Source organism: Cydia amplana, chromosome 5 (genome assembly GCF_948474715.1).
Source record: "Cydia amplana chromosome 5, ilCydAmpl1.1, whole genome shotgun sequence".
Classification (NCBI taxonomy): Eukaryota; Metazoa; Arthropoda; class Insecta; order Lepidoptera; family Tortricidae; genus Cydia; species Cydia amplana.
The window spans coordinates 16,949,474-16,973,846 of record NC_086073.1 but is presented as its reverse complement, the minus strand read 5'-3'; the positions used below and the strand labels follow the sequence as shown (position 1 = coordinate 16,973,846).

Here is a 24,373-nt window from a genome sequence, read left to right as displayed (position 1 = left end):
AATTGTCACCCAAGCCTGACACAGCTCCGATCTCATGTCAAGAATTACCGACAAATTGACAAATATGTCGACTTATAAAAACTACTCTTGTTTCACCAAATCATTGTCAATTGGACAATTGTAACTAAATGCCTGTCATGTTTATAAGCACTTCTATACAAAAACAGTTTACGAAGTTGTCACTTGTCACCTGTCACTTGACAATTGTCACCCGACATATGTCACTGACAAATGTCGGCGTGGTGAAATTGGGGCCTGGTATAACCTGACTTTTTGTTAAATTCAACGTAGTTCTTAAAAAATAACATAAAAAGCAGGTTTCACCGAGATTTGAACTCGGATCGCTGGATTCAAAGTCCAGAGTGCTCACCATTACACCATGAAACCGGATACAAATGCTCCCAAAAATGTTTTATGTACTTATATTATTTTTCGGATATTGAATACAAAACCTTGATTAAAATGTTGACGCAAGTGTATAACACTAAATGCTCGTAATTATTTGTAACGCGCTTACGCATAATATTATTTAATCAATCATTTTCATGTTACTTTGTGTTTGAACAGCTTTTAAAAAGGCATGATGACTTCTTGCCCCATCGTATCTTCTCTTAAATATTATATTTTTACGAATATAAGGCAATTTTAATATACCTAGGTAAATAATATGACCTAACCCTCTTATTATTATTTATATGCCATTAACCATTTAGAACTTTGTCTTTTAGATCGAGAATTATAATTGAAACCTCCATTACTAGAGTCTGTGCGGAAAGAGAAGAGTCGTGGAATGTATCGGGCTCCACGCAGACTCTAACAATAAAACCAGTATTAATCTTAAAACGTCAAAGATTTTTGCACCTTAACTCCTTTGTAATAAGGCGAAAATTGTAAACATATATTTGACGTCGACTGCACTTATTGTTTTGGTTGACTTGAAACAATAGCAACACAATGAATTTTAGTGAAATATGAAGGACATCTTAAACAAAAGAAAAGTCTTCCCAGTCCATCCCTGTGCGCAGAATCGCCGCGCATTTATAATTCATGCGCGGCACGTGCGTGAACGCAATCAGTATGGTGCATAATGGATGAGCGGCGAGCGTCGTGAGATTCACGAATCACCACTTCAACTACAAAAACTCTAAGACATACGGTCCAAAATCGCATACCCCCAAACATGAGACATTCTTGAAAAATTACGAATCGGGAGCATTTTCTAGCCAAAATGCCAAAAACTCTAACTCGTAGAGTCCAAATTCGCTAGCTTGTTGGGACACGAAATATGCATTGATCTTTGATGTTTTGTATTATTCAATTTGTTGTCCGAGTAATTTTGCGAGGGTCAAGACATGCATTGGAAAATTATTGTTGATGCGTGAGATTGCTGGTAATTTGGATGGACAGACGAGACATTTTTGACGTGTGACGTGTATTTTCAACATGTGTAATTATGTATTGGAAAAATACATGAATTGTATACCTTCAGAAACTTGGTTATTTTGTCACAGTTTGCGGAAGGCTTGGACTAAACAACTTTGTAAAACAGAATCGGCACCAAAAACCCGACAATTAAACCCCCGAAAATCAACAGTCTCAGCAGGTCTTATTAGCCATAAAAATATATTTTCTGAAAATAAATATCGATAACCGTAGTGTGACTTAAGGCGCTGTTCATGAACAGCGCCTTAAGTCACACTACGGTTATAAACAGTTAACAACCATAAACGATTGGCGATTGGCATAGACTAGGAATCCTCTAGACGGAGTTTAGAGCAATTATTTTATGAAACCGATGCTGCCAAAAATACTGGGGTGCGGGGGACGAGGTGAGCGAGTCCCGTGCCGTGATTGGTCCGTTCGAAGACACGGACGTCACACAAAGACAGACTCGAAGATGGAGTAAAACTACCGTATATTTGTGGCAGAGGGGGTAGCGTTACTATGCTCAGTCTAGAGGATGTCTTGTCTGTGGCGATTAGCAAGCAATATGTCGTTAATGAAGTCTTTTTTGCCTACACCTTGGGGAAATAAAGTAGCCATCGAATTGTCAATGTTAATCAGATTATTCAGGTCCTCGCTGTACGAGTATATCCTACTTATTAAGCACGCACACACATACACTTGATACACTATTGAGGAGATCCTGCCGCTAGTAACATTTTAGTCGTGACTGATCATCACGCGCACTGTACTATCAAATTGTTTTACAATTGGCAAGAACTTTCACCCGCGCATCTGCCTTTAACCTCGCGAGTGACGTCACGGTGAGAGGCGCAATATCGCTCGTATATTCAGCACCACTGATGTGTGGTTCCATGGTGTAATGGTTAGCACTCTGGACTTTGAATCCAGCGATCCGAGTTCAAATCTCGGTGGAACCTGAACTTTTAGTTTATTTCTTGCTTATAATTAGGTGACCTAATTAATTACCTAAGTATTCATATTTATCTTATCTGTTAACAACAATGGTTTCAATTAATGACGTCTTTAGGCATGAGCAAAGTCGGTCTTTAGTACAATTTATGAAATACAATACTAAGTGCCAGTTGCACCATCCGCACTTGAGAGACTGATCAACGTCACCCGGTGCGCCGCGGTGGTTTACTATGAAACTTTCCATACAATAAAATTTAGCGAACTCTTTAACGATGACAAACAGTTTGGTGCAACCGACCCTAAAAGTATAAAAATACCTATGTAAAATTAACAAACTGTTTTTGTTGATAATGATTCGAACGAAACTTAAAATCATAGTTCTGAAATTAATAATTAGGTTCAGAATAGTTCAGATAACTTAGCAAAAATCAGGTTCCACCGAGATTTGAACTCGGATCGCTGGATTCAAAGTCCAGAGTGCTAACCATTACACCATGGAACCTCTTGATGAAAGCAGCAAAAATAATAGCTGCAATTAAATAAAAGTGTTTACAGTTGAACAAATACATCGACTTAAACTCCGTCTTTCAGTAAAAGAAAATACAACCTGTATTGTAATTTGGAAAGTTAAAAAAGAGGTTCCATGGTGTAATGGTGAGCACTCTGGACTTTGAATCCAGCGATCCGAGTTCAAATCTCGGTGGAACCTGACTTTTATCAACATATTTACCGTTAATTAGCTTAAAATTAAAGCCCAGATACACTTGTAAGTTTTACTTACGTACTCGTAAAGGAACGCAGCTATACTACAGAATGATAGATAAATATCCTTATCTCTTTCTAACAAATAGCTTTGTCCCTATACTACTTACTTAGGTAAAACTTACAAGTGTATCTCAGGCCTAATAAACAGTACGTGAGTGCGTCCTACAAAACAGGACATGTTCTGTAATGGAGATTCCTAGCGTGTGGTATATACAGGTTGATATAATTATGATGATCTTAAATAATATAATATGTACACATTATAGTCGAGAACTCTTTCATTAAACTTGGACTCTAATAATAAGAACTTTACCTAATTTAAATTGTTGTTGTTGCATTGTCGTTTTTGCTTGTTTATCTTATTACTAATTTTGAAGCGACACTGGAAGACAAGAACCAACTATGTATATAATGTATAACGCACCTATTACTATTGAAAATCATAATCCTTCCCAAAGTCAGGTAGAAAATGGCAAATGTTATTATCAAACTAGAGGGTTTGACATCGTTCCATTTGTAATGTAAGTGCGCACTTTTCACGCATTGAATTCCTCCCTTTTTGTAACAGTATCCCAAATCGAGCGGCCAAGAATAAACATCGCAGTTGGACAAAATTTCATCAAGCCACCACATCACTTTCCAATACCGTCCCGACCGAAATGGTGCCGCGATCAAATTTATTCAAATTGCACCGTGTCACCACCGCACTCCCATCGCACCTGGTTTAAACAACCACCGAGCTAAAACCAACCGAGAATCTAGCTAGATAAGTTTCAAAGTTGAGTGAGACGTGTTGATCGCAATTCCGAACATTGCGATATATGATTATAGATAGAAATTCTTATTCCACTCAAAATAACATCCGTTTCCTCTTAGCAGAGGTTCACTTGGCTCCTTAGAGTCATCTTTGTCTTAAAGTAAACCTTATTATTGTGTCATAGAGTTGATGTTTGTTTGAGATAGAGCTTATACATATAAGTCGTGTAGTTAAGTAAATGGCGAATAGCTGAAACGTCTGCCTTTGTAACGGAGACGTGCCTTTTGTCGGGGTGCTTGGTCTGATCGTCTGAAGGGTGCATGACTCGATAATATGCTGCTGAGAATACATTTTGACATGCACACAGTAAAATACAGTCAAAAACACTAAAACTTGATCACTTTGTATAAAAAAAATCACATGTAACCCGTTTTCTTTGTTCTGAAATGCGTGTAGGTAATAGTTCAGTATCTCAGTCTTGTAAAGTTGATAATAATCTGGCCTACGAAGCTGAAAGTCCTTGATTCGAAACTCACTAAGTGCATTTATAGTATTTTATAGGAGTGATAAGAAATAGGTAATTGTTGCTGAATTTCAATGTTCTTTAGGATTTAGGTTAACTATATATATATACGTATTATATCCTCATTAAGATTAAGATTGTCACCCAATCCGAAAATCTCAAAATTACATTGTAGGGTTACGACTGATACGAGACTCTTCAAATTTTTTCCAAAGGGTCTAGCCGCAATCCTATAGTGAAATTGTCCCTGGCTAAAGTGTATGCCTTTCTGGCATTTCTTGTTACAATGTGTACAGGTAGGTACATACAGTGGATTAAATTATAAGCAAATATATAACTAAGATCATAACATAGCATATTTAATCTGACACATTATCTTTTCATTTTCTTTGTCGGAAATACCTATTGACAAAAGTATCTACAGCAAATATAAGAAACGAAAATGCCGCTTTCACGACAATTCAAATAAACAGAACTCTTCAGAACTCCATTTTCACGCATGTTCTTGTAAAGTATCTTTCACAAATCAACTTAGAACACAACCTTCTAACATTTAAAAAACCCTCACGACACGACATAATCAAACATCTCTTGAGCGCGATCACAAATATATATTTACAGTTACATCGCTACATTCCTCTTTGGGGTTCTGCGTGTTGATGGTTCTTGCGCACGCAAAGTTATCCTTGTCGAATTTACATAAAGATGGCCGGTGAGAGTTGAGACGTCTCAGAATCGAGTTAGGAAGGGGGGTACTTTAAAACTGTCGCTTAGTTGAGATGTCGAATCCGTTTACCGAGTTTCTGCGAGTTTACGGAGAGGTTAGTGATGGCGGATTATCGATACATCGTTCTGTGTTACAGTTTTTTTTTCCTGGATTTAAAAAAAACACTGGACGAGCGAGAGGCCAGTGTATCTAATGCTACTTAATTCATAGTAGTGCTGCTTCACTTTCTTTTGACCTATTTAGGAAATAGATGCAAATAGCGCAACTTGATATCAAACCAGACAATCACCATGGTGTAATGGCGAGCACTCTGGATTCTGAATCTAGCGATCCAAGTTCAAATCTCGGTGGATCCTGACTTTTTTTTTATAACAGGTAAATAGTAGGTATATCCATAATTCGCTAGTAATATAATTTCGTTTTGTCAGCATAACAACTATCAAGTACCAAACAAATGCTTAACAATTTTTAACCACATTTTTTTTAAGTAATTTGTTTCTTTACGAATACATAATTCATAAGGTTTTCTACCACAACTCCTGGATTGATTTGTTTTGCATTAGGTATTTCATAGGTATTCGAAATTTTTCGAAAAATACTTGAGCCTTGAGCTCAATCATCCGACAAATGGAAATGGTCGGAAAAGCTCAAGAGTAGGCAAAAGGTTGCCCCCGAAATACAAGATAACATAAGATAGAATACTAGAATATTTAAATTTTCCGCCTAAACTATCGACAGTATCGACATCACCCCATCCCTGCGCCACTGGGGGCGTCCAAGTTGCGTATTGAGTTACGCGCCCCAACACCGGGCCGATCGCATCAGCGCCATTATAATATCCATTGTCGGTGGTAATCCGGGTATTTACATAATAGCGCCTTGAAGTACAGCGGACAGTTTTGGACATACTGCTATTGGTAATATGATAATATCTGCTTATTTGAACTACACGAATGTATTGGTAATTTGGTACACCAAAATATAAAGCCCTTGCTACACGGTCGCCGACAAGCCTTCAGACCGCGTGGTCTTGGTCCGTCCCGGACCGTGTAGACAGTTGTTTCCAACAAAATTTGACCAAAACTGACCAAGGTAAGACCAAGGTCAGACGGTTAGAAGGCTTGTCGGCGACCGTGTAGCAAGGGCTTAAGATGCTTCGATTTTTGATTGACGCCATGTTTAACAATATAAAATCATGCAGGTAGTAGATGAACAAGTTTTCAGTCTGAATTAGATAACCACTTAAACTGATCTTTGAAAAATATTGTTCTAGTATGAAGATCTTGTTGTCCGATGTTTGTTGGGTTTTTGGTCTAGGCTCCTCGATTTTGGAGTACGTAGCAAAAGGGAAATTAAGGATGACTCACGTTAGACCGGGCCGTGTCCGGGCCGGAGCTTCCGGAGCTTACTTTTCTATGACAGATGACAGGTGATCACGTAATGCTTTCCATAGAAAACGAAGCTCCGGAAGCTCCAGCCCGGACACAGCCCGGTCTATCGTGAGTCATCCTTAAAAGAGAAAATTCACTGGAATGGAAAGAGTTTTTTTGTTTTAGAGATGAGGACAAAAAACCTGACCACACAGACAACCCAGGATGATTGTCCTGGCGTTAACCTACGAGGAGGCCCGACTAGGGTTTGCAATCCGGATCCGGAATGTATGAAATTATCCGGATCTTAATCCGGATCCGTGGATATTCCCATACATTTCGAATCCGTCGTGCAAAACCTAGGCCCAACCCCAGCTGGACTGGAAAAAGGGCTGGACACAGAAGAAAGAAGAAACAGTTTTTTAGAAGTTTTAGATCCGAGTACCTATGTAACTAGGTACTAGAAATACCGTAAATATATGTATTTATTTACCGAAACCAGCCGTTCATAGAGCCAACATGCAAAGGGCCCGAACAAGCAAGCACACGTACCTACAATATTGGCTCACATTCTATCACACGCGCATTCTTCAATAACATTTCTATCCGTGATAGGGATACCACGTCCAATGTTTTTTGTAGGACATACTCAAAAAAAATTGGTGGGCAACGATAAATTCAGAAAATTCTTAATGAGCTGGTGCGGGAATTGTTTTAAGTATATTTTTAATTTACCTATAGCTAAAATGGAAAAATTGTTTGTTGTAAAGAAGTTACAAAACTATGAATTCAAAAGTTCTACATAGTACAATAGTTTCTGAGTTTCCAGTCTTTAGCCAGTTTTTGGCTCTTGTAAAACATTTAATGAGTGACGTAAAATCAATGCCAGTAAGTAAGTAAACAATGACAATTAAGTTTGCGAGCGCTGTCTCGGTTTCGATGTTCAATTAAGAGTGTTAGGACAAAAATATTATCATCAAGTTTAAAAATGTATAAAGTTGCGTTGAAGTTGGTGCCTAAATTTTATATTTGTTTTGTTTAGCACATAGGACAGAGGTAGGTAGCTAAACTTTTTATCTCAAAATTAATTTGACAAAAAATAAGCTCCTCTGTCCCGTTCCTTCAAGTAGCCATGGCCACCCTTCCAGCGTATTTGAATGTGCCACAGCCTCCGTAATTGATTCGTGGGCGCGCCAAGTGAATTTCAATTGCAGATTAAATTGATATAAAGGAACGTGACGGGTAAATCCATGGTGATGTCTTTCTTACCAAAAGAATGTAACCTGTTGCAACTGAAATGGATCTTATCTAACAAATTAAAGAATAATATTAGCTCTATATCTTAGTTAAGTAAATTATATTACGTCACACTTACTTATAGGAAATATAGGAATGTTTCATATCACGAAGACGGGGTGCATGCGGAATCTAGACTCTAACACTTCATTATAAGAGACATGATTGCCGACTTCGTGAAATGAAATACTCCATAGTTTAATATAATACCGTAAACCGGGGTGACTTTCAAATGCAGGGGCGACTTCGATATTTCAGTTTTTCAGCCGTTACATATTTTTATTCGGATTTTTTAGTAGTAGGTAAACAAGTATGTATAATAATCTAACTTGTTACACGAACAGTTCGAGAAAATAATGAATAATGATAATTTAGTGGCAGTTTTAAAACTATCAAAGTATCCCCAAAATTTCCTAAAGTCACCTCGTTTTACGGTATTAAGAGTTAATATAAGAGCGATTACAGCGGCAGTTAAGCCTCAGGGGGCTTTGATCGCTGTCATAATTTTTTGAATGTAAATATTTTGTGTTAATAAATAAATGAAAAAAAAAATACTGCATTTAAAGTAATCTCATCGTTTCATTAAAGCTTCAATAAAGTTAAGTATACGTTTGTGCGTATAACAGCGGCCAGGCAACGATTTCATGTTTAAGTGTCATAAATAGACGACAAATTTTGAACGCATAAAGCTAAAATGGAAAAAGTGTATGGCAAAATTTTTATTTTTGGTACAAGCTTTTATCGCTGACTGTACTTTTCTTACGACAGACCACTGATACTCATCGAGACAATTCTAAAAACCCCTAACACAATTAGGTGGCGTTGTTTCATCACATGGCCACCTCCTGTCTCCATCATCAGATCAGCTCGATGGTACCATAATATTGCATTGTCACCCGACTGACAGGTGTATGCAAAATTTCAGCTCAATCGGAAACGGGGAAGTGGATCAAATTTAACTTGCAAGATTTGATTACAGACCGACAGACAGACAACGGGACAGGTGAAACTAAATAAAAGCTTGTAAAAAATAGTAAAAAAGCGCCATCTACAACATAATGAGGCACGCGGACACTCTGTGTTTTATGGATTTGTTAGTCTTAAAAGTAGAGCCGGGCCAAGACAACTATGAAGGGCAATGCAATGACATAGTGTGGTTATGTCATTGCTAATACTCGTACAATACAATACAATACAAATATTCTTTATTGCTCACCAATATGACAAAGAACATGATATATTATATATTATTCAAATTAATCATAACTTAAACTATGGTAGACAACAGGCGGTCGGCATGTTAAAGCTCATGTCATAATGACACGTCCTCACTTCGTTCTAATAAAATCGGTGCCAGGATAGATTAGATGGACTCTAGCAAGACTTTTGAGAACGATCTTCTCGGATGTCGGATCTCATTTCTAAATAATGCCATCTCCAAAAGCACGCTCATGACGCACGACATAAACTTTATCTCCTATCACTTATATCACTTTATCGTATTGCTGTCGTAAATACGACAAGCCCATATTTACGGCGACATAAAAATATGGCGGTTTACCGCAGTAATCACTAACCGCGGGAATTAATATTGCCTTATTGGGTTTTCGTTTATGGTCGAGTGTTATGTTAAGAGTACTTTAAGTATTTTACTTGAAAAGAGTTAGGCCGCCAATTAGTTTCGATCTATTTATATATATTTTAATATAAAAAACAGAATAGATAAAGGACTAGAGAGGCTCGTATTAGGCGTTTGAAAATCATGATAAAGTCCGTTTTAGGAAACTTTACACCGATTTGAATAGAACAAAGGGACGAGGTGTCATTTTTTTTTCTCTCTTTTTATCTGCAATCGGCTGTTTTAGCCATAATCAGATGTTATGTCTTTTTTGAGGGTTTTGAGAGGTATTCCATTAAATACTCTCTCTTGACTTTGATAGAATTTATCTTCTAGTGCCACTTAGTGCCTCTGGTCTAGCCGCAGTATTTGCCACCTTTTCAGCCTACTCGGATTGTCATTGGTGTTTACCAGGTCCCTTGCAAGTTTGTTTGTATGTTTTTTTAGTCGTTCTTTGTACTTAACACAATATCTGTTAACTTCCTCTGTGATTGTTGGAATCTTTAGGTATTCATGTATCTCTGCATTCTTTGCAAACCATGGTGCACATGTTACAGCCCTTAGGACGTTATTCTGAAACCTTTGCAGAATCTCGAGGTTTGAGTTACTGGCCGTTCCCCAGAGTTCAATCTCATGTGTCCATATGGGTTTTATCTAATACCTTTAAACGAGCAATTCTTGTTTATTTATATATTTATTTATATATATATTTCGGGGATCTCGGAAACGGCTCTAACGATTTCGATGAAATTTGCTATACGGGGGTTCGGGGGCGAAAAATCGATCTAGCTAGGTCTTATCTCTGGGAAAACGCGCATATTCGAGTTTTTATATGTTTTCCGAGCGAAGCTCGGTCACCCAGATATTAATGCATTTATACACTAGCATTTTATTCGTTAGTGTGAGAGGTGATTGTCGGCCGATATTGAATTTTCATATAAATTAGACATTAATGATAACATTGTCCGAATTTGTCATTGGTAATGATATGAAAAGTTAGCTTGGTCTGACTCTATTACTTAATAAATACAGTGGAACGCGACAGCTGCTATTGTATATGCAAAAAGATCATTCGTAATTTTTGTATCTTTAAAACTAACGTAATACCTAGTTTTTTAATAACCGATGGCCACGGAGTTTAGAGCAATTATTTCATGAAAGCGATGCTGCCAAAAATACGGGGGTGCGGGGGGACGAGGTGAGCGAATCCCGTGCCGTGATTGGTCCGTTCAAAGACACGGACCAATCACGGCACGGGATTGACTCGAAAATGGAGTAAAACTACCGTATAAGTGGCAGAGGGGGTAGCGTTACTATGCTCAGTCTAGCAGATGGCTAAGCTACAGCAAACTTCTCAAATGTAAACATTGTTGCACTTACCTAAATATATTTTCTAAAATAACTAACAAATGCATGCGACATAAAACCGCGAACGTAAACCCACACAACTCAAATACGGGAAACGATCAACAGAAATTCAATTCCAAATTCAACATAATTCCGGCATAACACTCCTGAGAATCAAGGTGCGTGCCGCAAATATGCGGAGAGGCTTGGTCAATGGGACAACCCTAGAGTTGGGCTGGAGATTTGGTTTCACCGAAACCAGAAATTAGCAAAGATGTTTTTAGAAGCATAATGGTAAATATACAAAGAAGCTTGGTCAATGAGACAACCCTAGAGTTGGGCTGGTGATTTGGTTTCACCGAAACCAGAAATTAGCAAAGATGTTTTTAGAAGCATAATGGCAAATATATAGAGAAGCTTGGTCAATGGGACAAACCTAGAGTTGGGCTAAGATGGCCGGCTCTTTATCATTTGTCACCATGCCTGTCACGTTCTAACAAGTAGGTATGTACGTGCGAAAGTGACGCATGACATAACAGGTGATAAAAACGCCACCATAATACCGCTGCAGAACCTACTTTCGAAAAATGAACTTAACTAAGATTAAGCTTTAGAATAAGAAAACACTTAAATTGCTAACAAGTAAAAAAATCACTCATTTTATAAATCTTGCAAACCACTTGAAACAGTGTAAAAAATCAGGTTCCACCGAGATTTGAACTCGGATCGCTGGATTCAAAGTCCAGAGTGCTAACCATTACACCATGGAACCAGTTGGTTAACAATCCAAATAATCAAAGATGGTGATACTAGAAAACAATCAGTTGAACAAATAAGTACTTTGGTAGGTATTGTTCTTGTTCAGTGATCATCATATAAATTTTGTCATAATGCATGACGTAACCGTATTTCATAAAGGTACCTCCTTTATAAAATACGGTAAATACAGATGGCACTATACAACTCATAGAATAAAAACAATTGCAATCTTAATACAACATTAATCGACTACATGTGTGTTCTAATCATTTTTTTTTTCGCAATTTTCTTTTTTTGAAACGCTTTTCTTAATGACATTCCAAACATCTCTGAAAAACAAAAGAATTTGATTTGACCACTTTTCTAATATGCACTTACCAGGATTTGAACCCATCGGCTTCATAGGCAGGGTCACTACCCACTAGGCCAGACAGGTCATCAAATCGTCATTTGGTATTAAATATTCTTGTCTAATTTCATATTAAGTATATTGTTTAAAAATAATAGCGTAAAATCGGGATGACGTTTTATTCGAAATGGAATGTCAATTGCTAAGTACCTAACAGTTTGAAACTTTGGGCCCGATTCGGATTTTGAACTAGACATCTATTAGACATCACCAAGATACGATAACGATAATTTTAAGATCTAGCCTGTCAAATTTGACATTTCCGCAATTCTGAAGATACTCTTGAACGATTTCCACAAGATATTATTACGATATTTTAACGTAAAAGTGACATTTTTGCCCGAATTGAGCTGCAAAAGAGAACTAGTTGAAATGTAAACTACAACGCGTATCTACCTAGTACATATTATCGTATCATTCTCTAGTCTAGAACGGATCTTGTTTTCCGAATAACGCGGTTTGAACAAATGACGCAATGCATGGTGGCCGTAACATACGGTTCCAGAACACATCATAGAGTAGCTTTATTTTTGTTTTTTATTTTATTCCATTTGAGAGCAAAACAATCTAATCTTATCAAGTGTCTTCACCGAAACCAGATACCAATACCACTAATTTCCAAAAAGCCCGCACTTCGGACACTAAAGGAACCCTTTATGATGCGACATCAATATTTTATGTGACATCTCACTCGCTATATAGAATCAATCATTCTTTGCTTACTTTATATTCAGAGGCGTTTTTGCCATATTTTCCTTATGCAAAATTCAGGACGGTCCGTGATAGGTATTGGATGGCTGACATAAAACGGGACAGAGGGTGTCGCTCTAGTGTAGTTATACTGTGGTTTACCTTAGGCTGTGTATAAGGTATTTTATAATAATGAAACGTGAAATATACAAACTTAGAAATAAGAAATTCTTCAGTGGAAACCTTTTTGATTAGCGTTTGTTAATAAACCACCTTGTCTATGGCTCCTGATGATCACACTTTAATTTTAAAAGATAAAGGTTACATTATGAAGGTTCACATTCAAAAATGTAATCATAAGAGACAGAAAAGTTTTAAACATCATTAATATGTAGGTATATTAAAACATATTTAAAACCGGGTCTATCGAGAATTTATTTTGATACATAGGTAAGTACCTTTATTTCCGACATTTCGACGCAAGTTGCGACGCAATTTATATGTTCAAAACGCGAAAGTTTGAAATGTTTATATGTATAATAAATAAGTAGGTACATTTCAGAGTAGATAGACCTACTATAGGACAATGTATAAAGATGTGTACAATTAAGTAGAAATATGTGTATAAAGATGTGTAAGTACTTTGGTTCGGATCCCTTTGTTTGACATAATTATCGAAAGTCATAATGTAATGATTGTCAGATTATCAATAGCCATAATTCTGAAACCGTTAACTATTCAGGATTTTCGTTAGGTTATAAACTAGAGATAGTTTAGGTTAGGTTAGCTTTGTTTTATGGCAATCCTGAAAAGTTTCGCGTTTCTGAGAAAAAACAAATTATGACTAACGAAAATGCGGACAAACAATAAATAAATAAATAAATATTATGGGACATTATTACACAAATTGACTAAGCCCCACGGTAAGCTTAAGAAAGCTTGTGTTGTGGGTACTCAGACAACGATATATATAATATACAAATACTTAAATACATAGAAAACAACCATGACTCAGGAACAAATATCTGTGATCATCACACAAATAAATGCCCTTACTGGGATTCGAACCCAGGACCGCGGCTTCACAGGCAGGGTCACTACCCACTAGGCCAGACCGGTCGTCAAACAATAGGTACATTATGATTAAAAACTTTATGGGAAACAATAGAGACCCGTTCTTGGTTATCTCATTTAAGTACCTGTTAAAATAGGTATGCTTCTAACTAAAGTCTAATAATAGGTGTGAATAAAAGTCTATAGTAGGTAACTTAAACTCGTAGATGTAACTTTGCGCACTTGCTTAGAAAAGAAACCGTTAAGCAGGCAAAGTTGCCTGCCCCGATAAAGAATTAACGCGATTACCCTCATTGGGTGAAAATTAATACGCATGGCAACAATTACCCACTGCCCCTGGGATCTTGTCCGCATGTGATTTAGCTGAAGGGTGCGGAGTCTGTTCAACGCTCACTCAAGTTATTTAGCTTGCCCCTGAGTATTTAACTTTTTTTAGGGATTTAACCTTTTGGACGCCAATGACCGATATATCCGCACCGCAGGTTCAACGCCAAAGACCGATAAATCGGTCACAGATCACAGAGCAACATAGACCTACGTGCATATGCATCAAGTTGAATTTCAGTTTTGACACTTGGGTGACGTGGCGTCAGCGTGACAGCTTTTGTGTTTGACACGGCGTCGAAAAGGTTAATGGTTAGTTTACTTCTTGTTATGTTAATTCCTTAATCAGGACAGTCGACGTCAAAAATATGTTAACACTTTTGCACCTTACTCCTTTGTAATAAGGCGAAAAATGTAAACATATCTTTGACGTCGACTGGACAAGTGGGGATTAAAAATTAGACCAAGCTTAGCAGCGATTGTGATAGCCCAGACAGCGCAAGTGTTATTTAATTTAAAGTATTTAAACGTCATAATTTCATAGAAGATTGACTGAGTGTAGTTGCCTGTTGAAAGAAAAGTACGGCCAGTAATAAAAACTTGTGTCAGAAATTGAAAATGAACTTCCTACGTTTTTTATATTAATTTAAACTAACACCATTCTCACTCATACTTTTATATCCCCGATTAAGATTAAGTCCTGTGTTAGTTATAAAAGTTCCTACATTTTATTTAATGTACAGTCATATTTAATGATCGGTAGGCTGTTAAAGATGACCACAACAATCTCTTCTAAACTTATGGCTGTGGATCCGGAGTCTAGCCAGACTAAAGTCTGAACCTATACAACTTGAACAATGTAGAATTATTTATTGATGTCCCTATAAATAAACTACATAGACTTGTGCTTCGCGTGACGTCAGTAGTATCGGCAATTATCGAACCCCCATCGAACTCTAATTATTTAAACGTAACCGCTTTTTAATTGGCAATAAAAGTTGCCAGCAACAAATCAATGTGGCAACTCGGCACAGCGTCACAAACCTACCCCTACTCACAATTACGCGAAAGCAAGCCTTATGTGTAACAATTAAAGGTTTGATAGATCGTATAATGTATGTTGGTAGTGTAAGGAATCTCCCGCGCTCGGTAAATCTTGGTTAGTTCGCTAGATGGCGCTCGGCACGCGAACTTTAGTTCATCAATTAGGGAAGTGTATCTTCATTTGAGGAAAGAATTGAGTTTGCCAGACCATCCAGCTTATTCCCAATGTGAAAGGCACGTTTCCTTTATTTCAATAAATAAATAAATGTAATAGGACAAATCAGGACAATCATTCACAGATTGACTAAGTCCCACTCCCACAGTAAGCTCAAGAAGGCTTGTGTTGTGGGTACTCGGATAACGATATTATAGGTAAAATACCTATAAATACATACATAGAAAACATCCAAGACTCAGGAACAAATATCTGTGCTCATCACACAATTAAATGCCCGTACTCTCGTTTGCGGTAGACCCTTAGATTGTGACTTATTGTGCGAGTGGCGCCCCCTACGCATAGTTTCGCGTAATATTCCCTATCGCTTAACGTTTCGGCCAAACACTGCTTTAAATCTTCGAACGTCCACTAACTTCAGAATGTGATTTGAATCATGTTACTTTATTATCGTGCGTCTCGCTCGCGCCAATTCATGAACGGAATAGTACGAGCGAAATGCACACTAATTTAATGATGTAATTCTGATATCAGTGTATGTACGTTCGAATTGGCCTGCTTTGTCGTTGAGCGCCTTTGAAAACAAGTGGAGCAATGTTTTCTGCGTAAGAATTGCATATAATATTTATTTATTTCTAAATTTCTATTGATCGTAAATATCGTAATATACTAGTGATTGTGAGCTGCAGACCTCGCGAACCCCCATGGCTTCATAACTCCCGCGGGAGCAATATAGGCCTTTCCTCTTTAGTGCACCTGCATGAATAAGATCTTTTTCGAGCAAGTGCGATGAAAATATTTTAAACAATAAATTACTCAAATTAAATATTTTTAATATTTAATTTGATATTTGGTTACACTCGTGTTTTTAATTTTATTATATTTAACCAACTTCAAAAGAAAAGGAAGAGGTTATCGAGTCGACTGTATTTTTTGTATGTATGTTACTTACCCTTTATAGGGCAAAAGACTCAAAAATACCGCTATATAACATCACCTTTTTGTATTTTCTCTTGTGCAGAATTTTTAGTAGGTATACGGAGTCCTTAGAGCGCGAGTTAAAATCGCGCTTTGCCGGTAAAAAAAATGTCTACAATTTAGTTAAGCGTGTTGCTCGCGCATCCACAATTACAGCATTTATTATTGAAAGCATCTTCATCAATATACCTACATAACCATTGAAAGTTAAACTGTCCGTGAATACAATTTATAAACCAAATTCGCATTATACGTTACATCACTATAATGTGATATTATCGCTGTAACTGAAGCCGGCTGTAACATTGTTGGCTGAGCCACAATGAAAGTTATAACGATACGAAAAAATGTTTGATGATGAATTTCCTACAAATGACAACCAAATAAAACACATCTGTCCAAATGTTTATTTTATATATTTTTATAAAAATGTTTAAGATGGTATAAAAATAAAATAAAATAAAAATACCAAATCATATCATAGGCAGCTAGCCAAGATAACAATCGTTTGCGTCTAAACCTAACACTCTCTCTATCACACTAAACTTTAGTGTGATACAGAGACTTAGTGACTAAAGAGTGGCAGATAGCGTTTCGTTCGCTACGGCGCAATTTTCATCATAGTCATTAAAATATTACACATATTATATTAAGTATATTAGTATTTTAAAATACACGTTGTGCTATTACATAATTTTAATGCTAATTTGTTCTGTTAACGACACTAATCCACTAGGTGTTCAAATTTGAGTACTTAAGTACCTACACCTAACCTAACCTATGCGTAGAATATCCATTCAAGATTAAACGTTAATTACATTGTGGTCCTCTCTAAAACGTCACATCATGCACCATATCTCAATTCCACAAGGTTTATATTCGCGCGGCTGACGTTTTATACTAATTAATCAGGCTAAGCTCGTGACAATGGGATTAAAAGCCATTGTATCTGCTTTAAAGCGATCTTGGTCCGTGTTAATGGTTTGTATGGCTGTGTTGTGTGCTTTGTATTTGATTGTGTTTGTATCTGTTTATATGTAAACTTTACTGAAAACTAAGCTCAATGGAAACGAAGCCTGGACTTATATCTCAGGACGGGCCTTGCGTGCACTAAGAATGGTACTAGTTCAGTGGTGTCACTCACGAATTCGAGCCAATCTTGTAGTCTAACGCAACTAGTTGCGACCAATCGCGCGGCCGCGCGCGCGTGATGCGAACTCATCAACCAATCGCGTTGCAGCGTTTTCACACCGCTGTACTGGCCCCATTCACGCTCCATTCTTATTGCCCGTAGGGCTAGTCCTGAGAGATATATATATATATATATGTCAATGAACGAAGCCCAATGAGAAACAGGTTTCTTCTGAAAGCACATTAGATATTTGCTTCCAAAAAATATGCTTTTGAATTTTAAAAAGTGTGCTCCTAAAAGGTCGGGATCTCGGGATGCGATTGCTTGCTGTAAAAGTGTGTAAACCCACTTCACTGATTTCTTAATTAAATAAAAAGCGCTCAATATTAATTAGGTAATCGTTATAATTCCTCTTGTCTAGACCTCTAACGATTTTCCAATTCCAATACCTAAGTACTTTAATTTTTAAATAATCTCAATTTTACATAGGTACGTTGGATACATAAGTACCTCACGTAGCAATAAAACTGGCAGCCCACCAAATCGAAAGCAATATCAGTAATGGTGGACTTTACGCCGCACGACAAATAAAAATAAATTTACATGGCATTAAACGGCGGCGTGTCGCGCACGACGCCCGCGGGCGTCGTGAACCGGCGATAATTATCGAACGGCTATACACGTCTGAGGGTTATTCTGCGACTGAAAGGGTTAAGAAATATAAATATTTTCAACTAAGGCCTTACTCCGCCTCCTATGAATGTATATAGATGGATCTATTGTCAAAATCAATTTAGCTTTTGTTTTGCCATCTTCTGTCGCTGACGCCGCCGGCGTTGTATTTGCGTCATCTGGCTTTTTTATACACTTGACCATGCCTTCCAGCACCAGAAAGTTCTCGACTGCAAAAAACCATGCACTCACTATAGTTCTCGCGACCTTTCAGTTTCGGTACGTTCACTAAATAACTTGAGCTAGCAGCTAATAACGGTTTTCACGAAGTACTATTTTCACACAGTGTTACTTCACTTTTTATTCCAACCGTAAAACACACAAGTCCTTTAGTCCATCACACAAAACTTTGCTGATAATTCTGACTATTAACTTGTAAAATAGTAATTTTAAGGGGCTGGGTCCATAACCTAAAATAATATCTTTTTTTAAAAAAAAGGGAACCGCCTTCAAAAAACCAACCCACTGAAAAGCACAAAATAATTTTTATATGGCACCCCTATACGTGTCCAGTCCCTATCCCGTCGTAAAGCAAATTTCTGCCAAAAAGTAATTAATACCTAATAATAAGAAAATTAATAATCATCCGGGTAATTACTTAGTTTTTGCAGTCGGTGCCAAACCAAAATTTTTGAGAACCGATATTTTAGACAACGAAGAACTGCACTTACTTGCATTATAAAGACATACTTAGTTTACTCATTAATTTAGTTCTTGTAGGTGCTGAATGGTAGTAAAGAATGTTTTTGTTGGTTTGGCACCGCCTTCAAAAACTAAGTAATTACCCGGATGATTATTAATTTTCTTATTATTAGGTATTAATTACTTTTTGGCAGAAATTTGCTTTACGACGGGATAGGGACTGGAGTCGTATAGGGGTGCCATATAAAAATTATTTTGTGCTTTTCAGTGGGTTGGTTTTTTGAAGGCGGTTCCCTTTTTTTTAAAAAAAGATATTATATTAAGTTATTATATTTTGGTTTTATTTTTGTTTATTTTTAATTTTGTAATACTTTTTTTATTTATTTTATTTTTTACTTTTTAGTGATAGGTAGGTACTTCATTTATTTTAGGTTTTGGGCTAAAATATACCAGTTTGTTAGGCTCTCCATTTAGTTTTAGTGTAATTTAGTATTAAGTTAATTTGGTTTGGTTTTCTAGATGTGACGATGACCTAAATAGCGTGGGCCTATGTTGCACCAACCCTGAGTTCCATTAGGTGAGCCAGGGTTCAGCATCAGCTTTATCTTGGGTACTGCTCTCCCAAGTGCTCATTAAGATGTGACGGATGACCAAAATAGCGTGGGCCTATGTTGCACCAAACCTGAGTTCCACTAGGTACAGCCAGGGTTTAGCATCAGCTCTAACTTGGGTACTGCTCTCCCAAGTGCTCATCAAGATGTGACGGATGACCAAAGTAGCGTGGGCCTATGTTGCACCAACCCTGAGTTCCATTAGGTGAGCCAGGGTTCAGCATCAGCTTTATCTTGGGTACTGCTCTCCCAAGTGCTCATTAAGATGTGACGGATGACCAAAATAGCGTGGGCCTATGTTGCACCAAACCTGAGTTCCACTAGGTACAGCCAGGGTTCAGCATCAGCTCTAACTTGGGTACTGCTCTCCCAAGTGCTCATCAAGATGTGACGGATGACCAAAGTAGCGTGGGCCTATGTTGCACCAAACCCGAGTTCCACTAGGTACAGCCAGGGTTCAGCATCAGCTCTATCTTGGGTACTGCTCTCCCAAGTGCTCATCAAGATGTGACGGATGACCAAAGTAGCGTGGGCCTATGTTGCACCAAACCCGAGTTCCACTAGTTACAGCCAGGGTTCAGCATCAGCTCTATCTTGGGTACTGCTCTCCCAAGTGCTGATCAAGATGTGACGGATGACCAAAATAGCGTGGGCCTACGTTGCACCAAACCTGAGTTCCACTAGGTACAGCCAGGGTTCAGCATCGGCTCTATCTTGGGCACTGCTCTCCCAAGTGCTCATCAAGATGTGACGGATGACCAAAATAGCGTGGGCCTATGTTCCACCAAACCTGAGTTCCACTAGGCACATCCTGAGTTCCACTAGGTACATCCAGGGTTCAGCATCAGCTCTATCTTGGGTACTGCTCTCCCAAGTGCTCATCAAGGCGTGTCGGATGACCAAAACAGCGTCTACCTATGTTGCACCAAACCTGAGTTCCACTAGGTACAGCCAGGGTTCAGCATCAGCTCAGATCTATGTATACTAAAACCTTCTCCAGAATGTAACAAACACTTTTCTGAAAACCGCATCAAAATCGGTTCAGCCAAACGCGAGATAATCGCGAACAAATATACATACATACATACATACTGGTCAAATTGAGAACCTCCTTTTTTTTTTGAAGGCGGTTAATAAAACGACGAGTTTTGTTCGAATGATAAAGTGACTGCTTTATTAACTGAGAAGTTTCTTACAAGTTGCGCATAGATGGCGCTAGTAGTTATGCATATTTTGATATACAACATACTTCTCCTATAAACGATTATAACTATTTATCTATGGTGACCATACGACCACTCTGTCAAGCAAGAGGGAAACGACAATTTGCGGTTTTCCATCACAGAAGGGTCGTTAAGTAAACTTCGAGTGCAATAAGGACGTTTCCATCTGAAATTATAATAGAAATTCTGATAGAAACTTCCTTATTGCAGATGAAGCATAAAGGGCCTTCCTCTGTTTTAAAACCACATTTGTTTGTCGACTTACCGTACCTTAAAGGCTTCGTCACACAGGCGCGTTTTCCGGGCGGAACGTGAGCGGCGCGTGAGCGTTTTATATGTAAAAGCGGCGCGCCCCGCTCACGCGCCGCCCGGAAAACGCGCCTGTGTGACGAAGCCTTAAGATGGATGAGAATCACCCAAATGTGGCCCATAGGCCTCTCGTAAACGTAACGGCAACGGCCCATTAAATTTAGTGCTTGCATAACGTCCACTTGCATTCGGAGTCGAATCGTCCACGTATGCAACTGCTTCGGTCGCCCCTTATGCTATAAAATGTATCGTCCCCATGCGTGTGGCTCAACTACTTCTATCGAATATTCTAGCCAACTAAACTTAGTTTAGGAGATACATACAGTTACAAGAACTATTGTATTACTAGCTTTTGCCCGCGACTTCGTCTGCGTGGAGTTAGTAATTTGGGTAGCTTATTTTTACCCAATCTGCTTTTTATCGATTTCCCATACAAACTTCCACCTCCCTTTTTACCCCCTTAAAGGGTGATTTCTGGAAAAAAAACTACGCTATGTCCTTCCCCGGGACTCAAACTATCTCCATACCAAAGTACAACTAAATCGGTTCAGCGGTTTAAGCGTAAAGAGGTAACAGACAGACAGACAGACACACTTTCGCATTTATAATACTAGCTTTTGCCCGCGACTTCGTCTGCGTGGAGTTAGTAATTTGGGTAGCTTATTTTTACCCAACCTGCTTTTAATCGATTTCCCATACAAACTTCCACCCCCCTTTTCACCCACTTAAAGGATGATTTCTGGGATAAAAACTACCCTATGTCCTAAACTATTTCCGATACTTACTAAATTACAACTAAATCGGTTCAGCGGTTTAAGCGTGAAGAGGTAACAGACAGACAGACACACTTTCGCATTTATTATATTACTATGGAAGTATGGATATGGATTAAATTAAATGAATAGTGAATAAAATTTTCACTTACATGTAACGGTAGCGAAACGGCCAAGCCATTATTTGACTTTGACTAAGGTGTAGAGTTTGTGAAGTTAGGGCTTGTAGAGTTAGAAGCTTGACTCTACAAGAGATATGATAACATTTTGACATTGGGCCCGATTCGGATTTTGAACTAAACATCTAAGTATTTGACAATTTAGATATCACCAAGATACGACAACGATATTTTTAAGATCTAGCCTGTCAAATTTGACATTTACGCGATTCTGGAGATGGTACTCATCCAAGTCACATCTAATAGATATCTAATGGAAATCGTTCCTTCATACGATATTTTAAAGTAAAAGTGACATTGGTTGCCCGAATTGAGCTGCAAAAGAGAACTAATTGAAATCTAAACTATAACGTATCTAGAATGGATCTAGTACGTGTCGTCTCTTGTGTATATCTTGAAGTTCGAATACGGCAGAATGCTAGCTAGCCTTATGGTTTCGTATTGGCAACATTTTACATGAAAATGTTTTTGGTGGGTTCATAATTCATAATGTGTCCGTGTCCGTGCAACTGTCTGAGCCCGTACCATGACTCACTGACAGTGTCAAAACTGACATATACGCTATCGAGAACGTAAATTACCTTCTATACATGCGAGTACGAGACGTGCTGTACGAGCGAGATGCACAGAAAGTAAATTACGTTCTCTATGGCGTTTATGTCAGTGCCAAACTGGTGAGTGGTGGTTGTTCTATCGTTTTATATTCTCAGCAACTCAGCAAGTTGTAGATAGAGTTAGACCAAGATAAATCTTCAACGACTTTGATAGCACACGCAGTGCAACAATCTAATACCTTTAAACGAGCAATTCTTGTTTATTTATATATTTATTTATTTATATATATATATATTTCGGGGATCTCGGAAACGGCTCTAACGATTTCGATAAAATTTACTATATGGGGGTTTTCGGGGGCGAGAAATCGATCTAGCTAGGTCTTATCTCTGGGAAAACGCGCATTTTCGAGTTTTTATATGTTTTCCGAGCGAAGCTCGGTCACCCAGATATTGTTATTTATAAACGTCAATCTTCTATGAAATTATGACGCAAACACTCAGTCTACACTAACACTCAGTAAATAGGTAGGTACATTATATACAGTTAGAACTTTTAGAAGTAACAAACAGCCGTATTCGAACAATAAGATACGTCAAATATTAGAAATTGAAACGATATCGATCGGATATGTCAGTGTCAAAAACAAGTGTCAAAAGTGACGCTTTTGTTTGAAGAAACGTCACTTTTGACACTTCTTTGACACTGACATATCCGATCCATATCGTTTCAATATCTATACATATTTGACGTATCTTATTGTTCGAATACGGCTGAAAGTAAAATAAAAATAAATTCATTTTAGCCAAAAACGACACAGATCAGAGCTGCTATACGAGTAAATTGCATGCACCCTGATTATAGTTACTCGTATAAAGATTTTACCAAACATTTTATTTCAGAAACTAGTCACTGATGTCAAAAGAACGTACTTATCCTATTCCAGAAGTATAGTCGCTTCCGTCATTCTTGTATACAGGGTGTATTTGAAACCGGAGTCCCATTAGGGATGCACACTTGTTAGCCCGCAACCATTTGTTTCCCGCGGCGACCTAAGCCCGGGTACACACCGGCATAATCCCGGATCAGGAATCATGACACTATTGTTGTAAGTGTGAAACCGACACAAATAGGCCTACGGCTTTGCACACCCCTAGTTTTTAAACGCAATTGAAAATCGACTGTACACAAACGCAAATAGAGTTGAGTTTTGAGTTAGTGGCGCGAGTTAGTGATGACGATGAAAATGGAAGCCCCCTTTTAAAATCTCTATTACCATCCCTAATCGAAAATGGACTTTAAAGGTTTCTTATTTAGGTTGATATTGGATTGGTTTTAGTTAAGTTTTTTCGACATTTCGTCTATTGTTTAGGCACAATGGTTGAGCCTAGGTCCTCTTGATTGAATTTTTATTTATAAAAGCTCATTGTAGCGTTTATAACGGGATTATTATAGTTGTACATTTTGGGGGCACTTTATTCAAATATTGACGGTGTGGCCTAAATGAAACGGTAAATTTGGCACTTTGTTGCCAAGGGTGCAAAGTGTAACATTGTGATAGTGTATGAATGGCTCATTAGTTTTGTGTAAACAGGTGCTTAGATAAATGGCGTGGCGAGCAAAATATTATTATGGATTTTCCGTTTCTGTTTCAGTGTTATTATGGGTAAAACCCTGTGACGTACTTTTTTAAGGTCCCATAGTCAATGAGGAACATTTTCAGTTTCGCTATGTCCGTCCGTCTGTCTGTCCGCCCGTGGCTTAAGTGCAAAAAACTTTATAACAAAAAAATTAAACCGCCGAAATAACTGAAAATCAAAAACTATTAAACCTTTTTTATTTAGCCTTAATAACGAAGTTCTTATATTAATGTACTTAAGTATAGAGATTATAGGGTCTGTGCGGAAAAAGAAGAGTCGTGAAATGTATTGGGCCCAATACATTCCACGACTCTTCTCTTTCCGAACAGATTCTACCTAAGT

General features: G+C 37.9%; 1 long non-coding RNA gene and 5 other non-coding genes across 6 annotated transcripts in view; 2 read left to right on the top strand and 4 right to left on the bottom strand.

Moving 5' to 3' along the window:
- Positions 1-315: 315 nt before the first annotated feature.
- On the bottom strand, positions 316-387 carry Trnaq-uug (transfer RNA glutamine (anticodon UUG)). Its single transcript has one exon. It is a non-coding gene; the product is annotated as a tRNA-Gln (tRNA).
- A 1,925-nt stretch (positions 388-2,312) lies between these two features.
- On the top strand, positions 2,313-2,384 carry Trnaq-uug (transfer RNA glutamine (anticodon UUG)). Its single transcript has one exon. It is a non-coding gene; the product is annotated as a tRNA-Gln (tRNA).
- A 425-nt stretch (positions 2,385-2,809) lies between these two features.
- Trnaq-uug (transfer RNA glutamine (anticodon UUG)) lies at positions 2,810-2,881 on the bottom strand. Its single transcript has one exon. It is a non-coding gene; the product is annotated as a tRNA-Gln (tRNA).
- A 135-nt stretch (positions 2,882-3,016) lies between these two features.
- On the top strand, positions 3,017-3,088 carry Trnaq-uug (transfer RNA glutamine (anticodon UUG)). Its single transcript has one exon. It is a non-coding gene; the product is annotated as a tRNA-Gln (tRNA).
- Positions 3,089-11,482: 8,394 nt separating this feature from the next.
- Trnaq-uug (transfer RNA glutamine (anticodon UUG)) lies at positions 11,483-11,554 on the bottom strand. Its single transcript has one exon. It is a non-coding gene; the product is annotated as a tRNA-Gln (tRNA).
- Positions 11,555-13,506: 1,952 nt separating this feature from the next.
- Positions 13,507-24,373, bottom strand: part of LOC134648401 (uncharacterized) — a 54,250-nt gene continuing 43,383 nt past the window's right edge. Inside the window, exon 2 of the long non-coding RNA XR_010096886.1 lies at positions 13,507-13,624. This is a non-coding gene — a long non-coding RNA (uncharacterized LOC134648401). The remainder of the gene's footprint in view (positions 13,625-24,373) is intronic.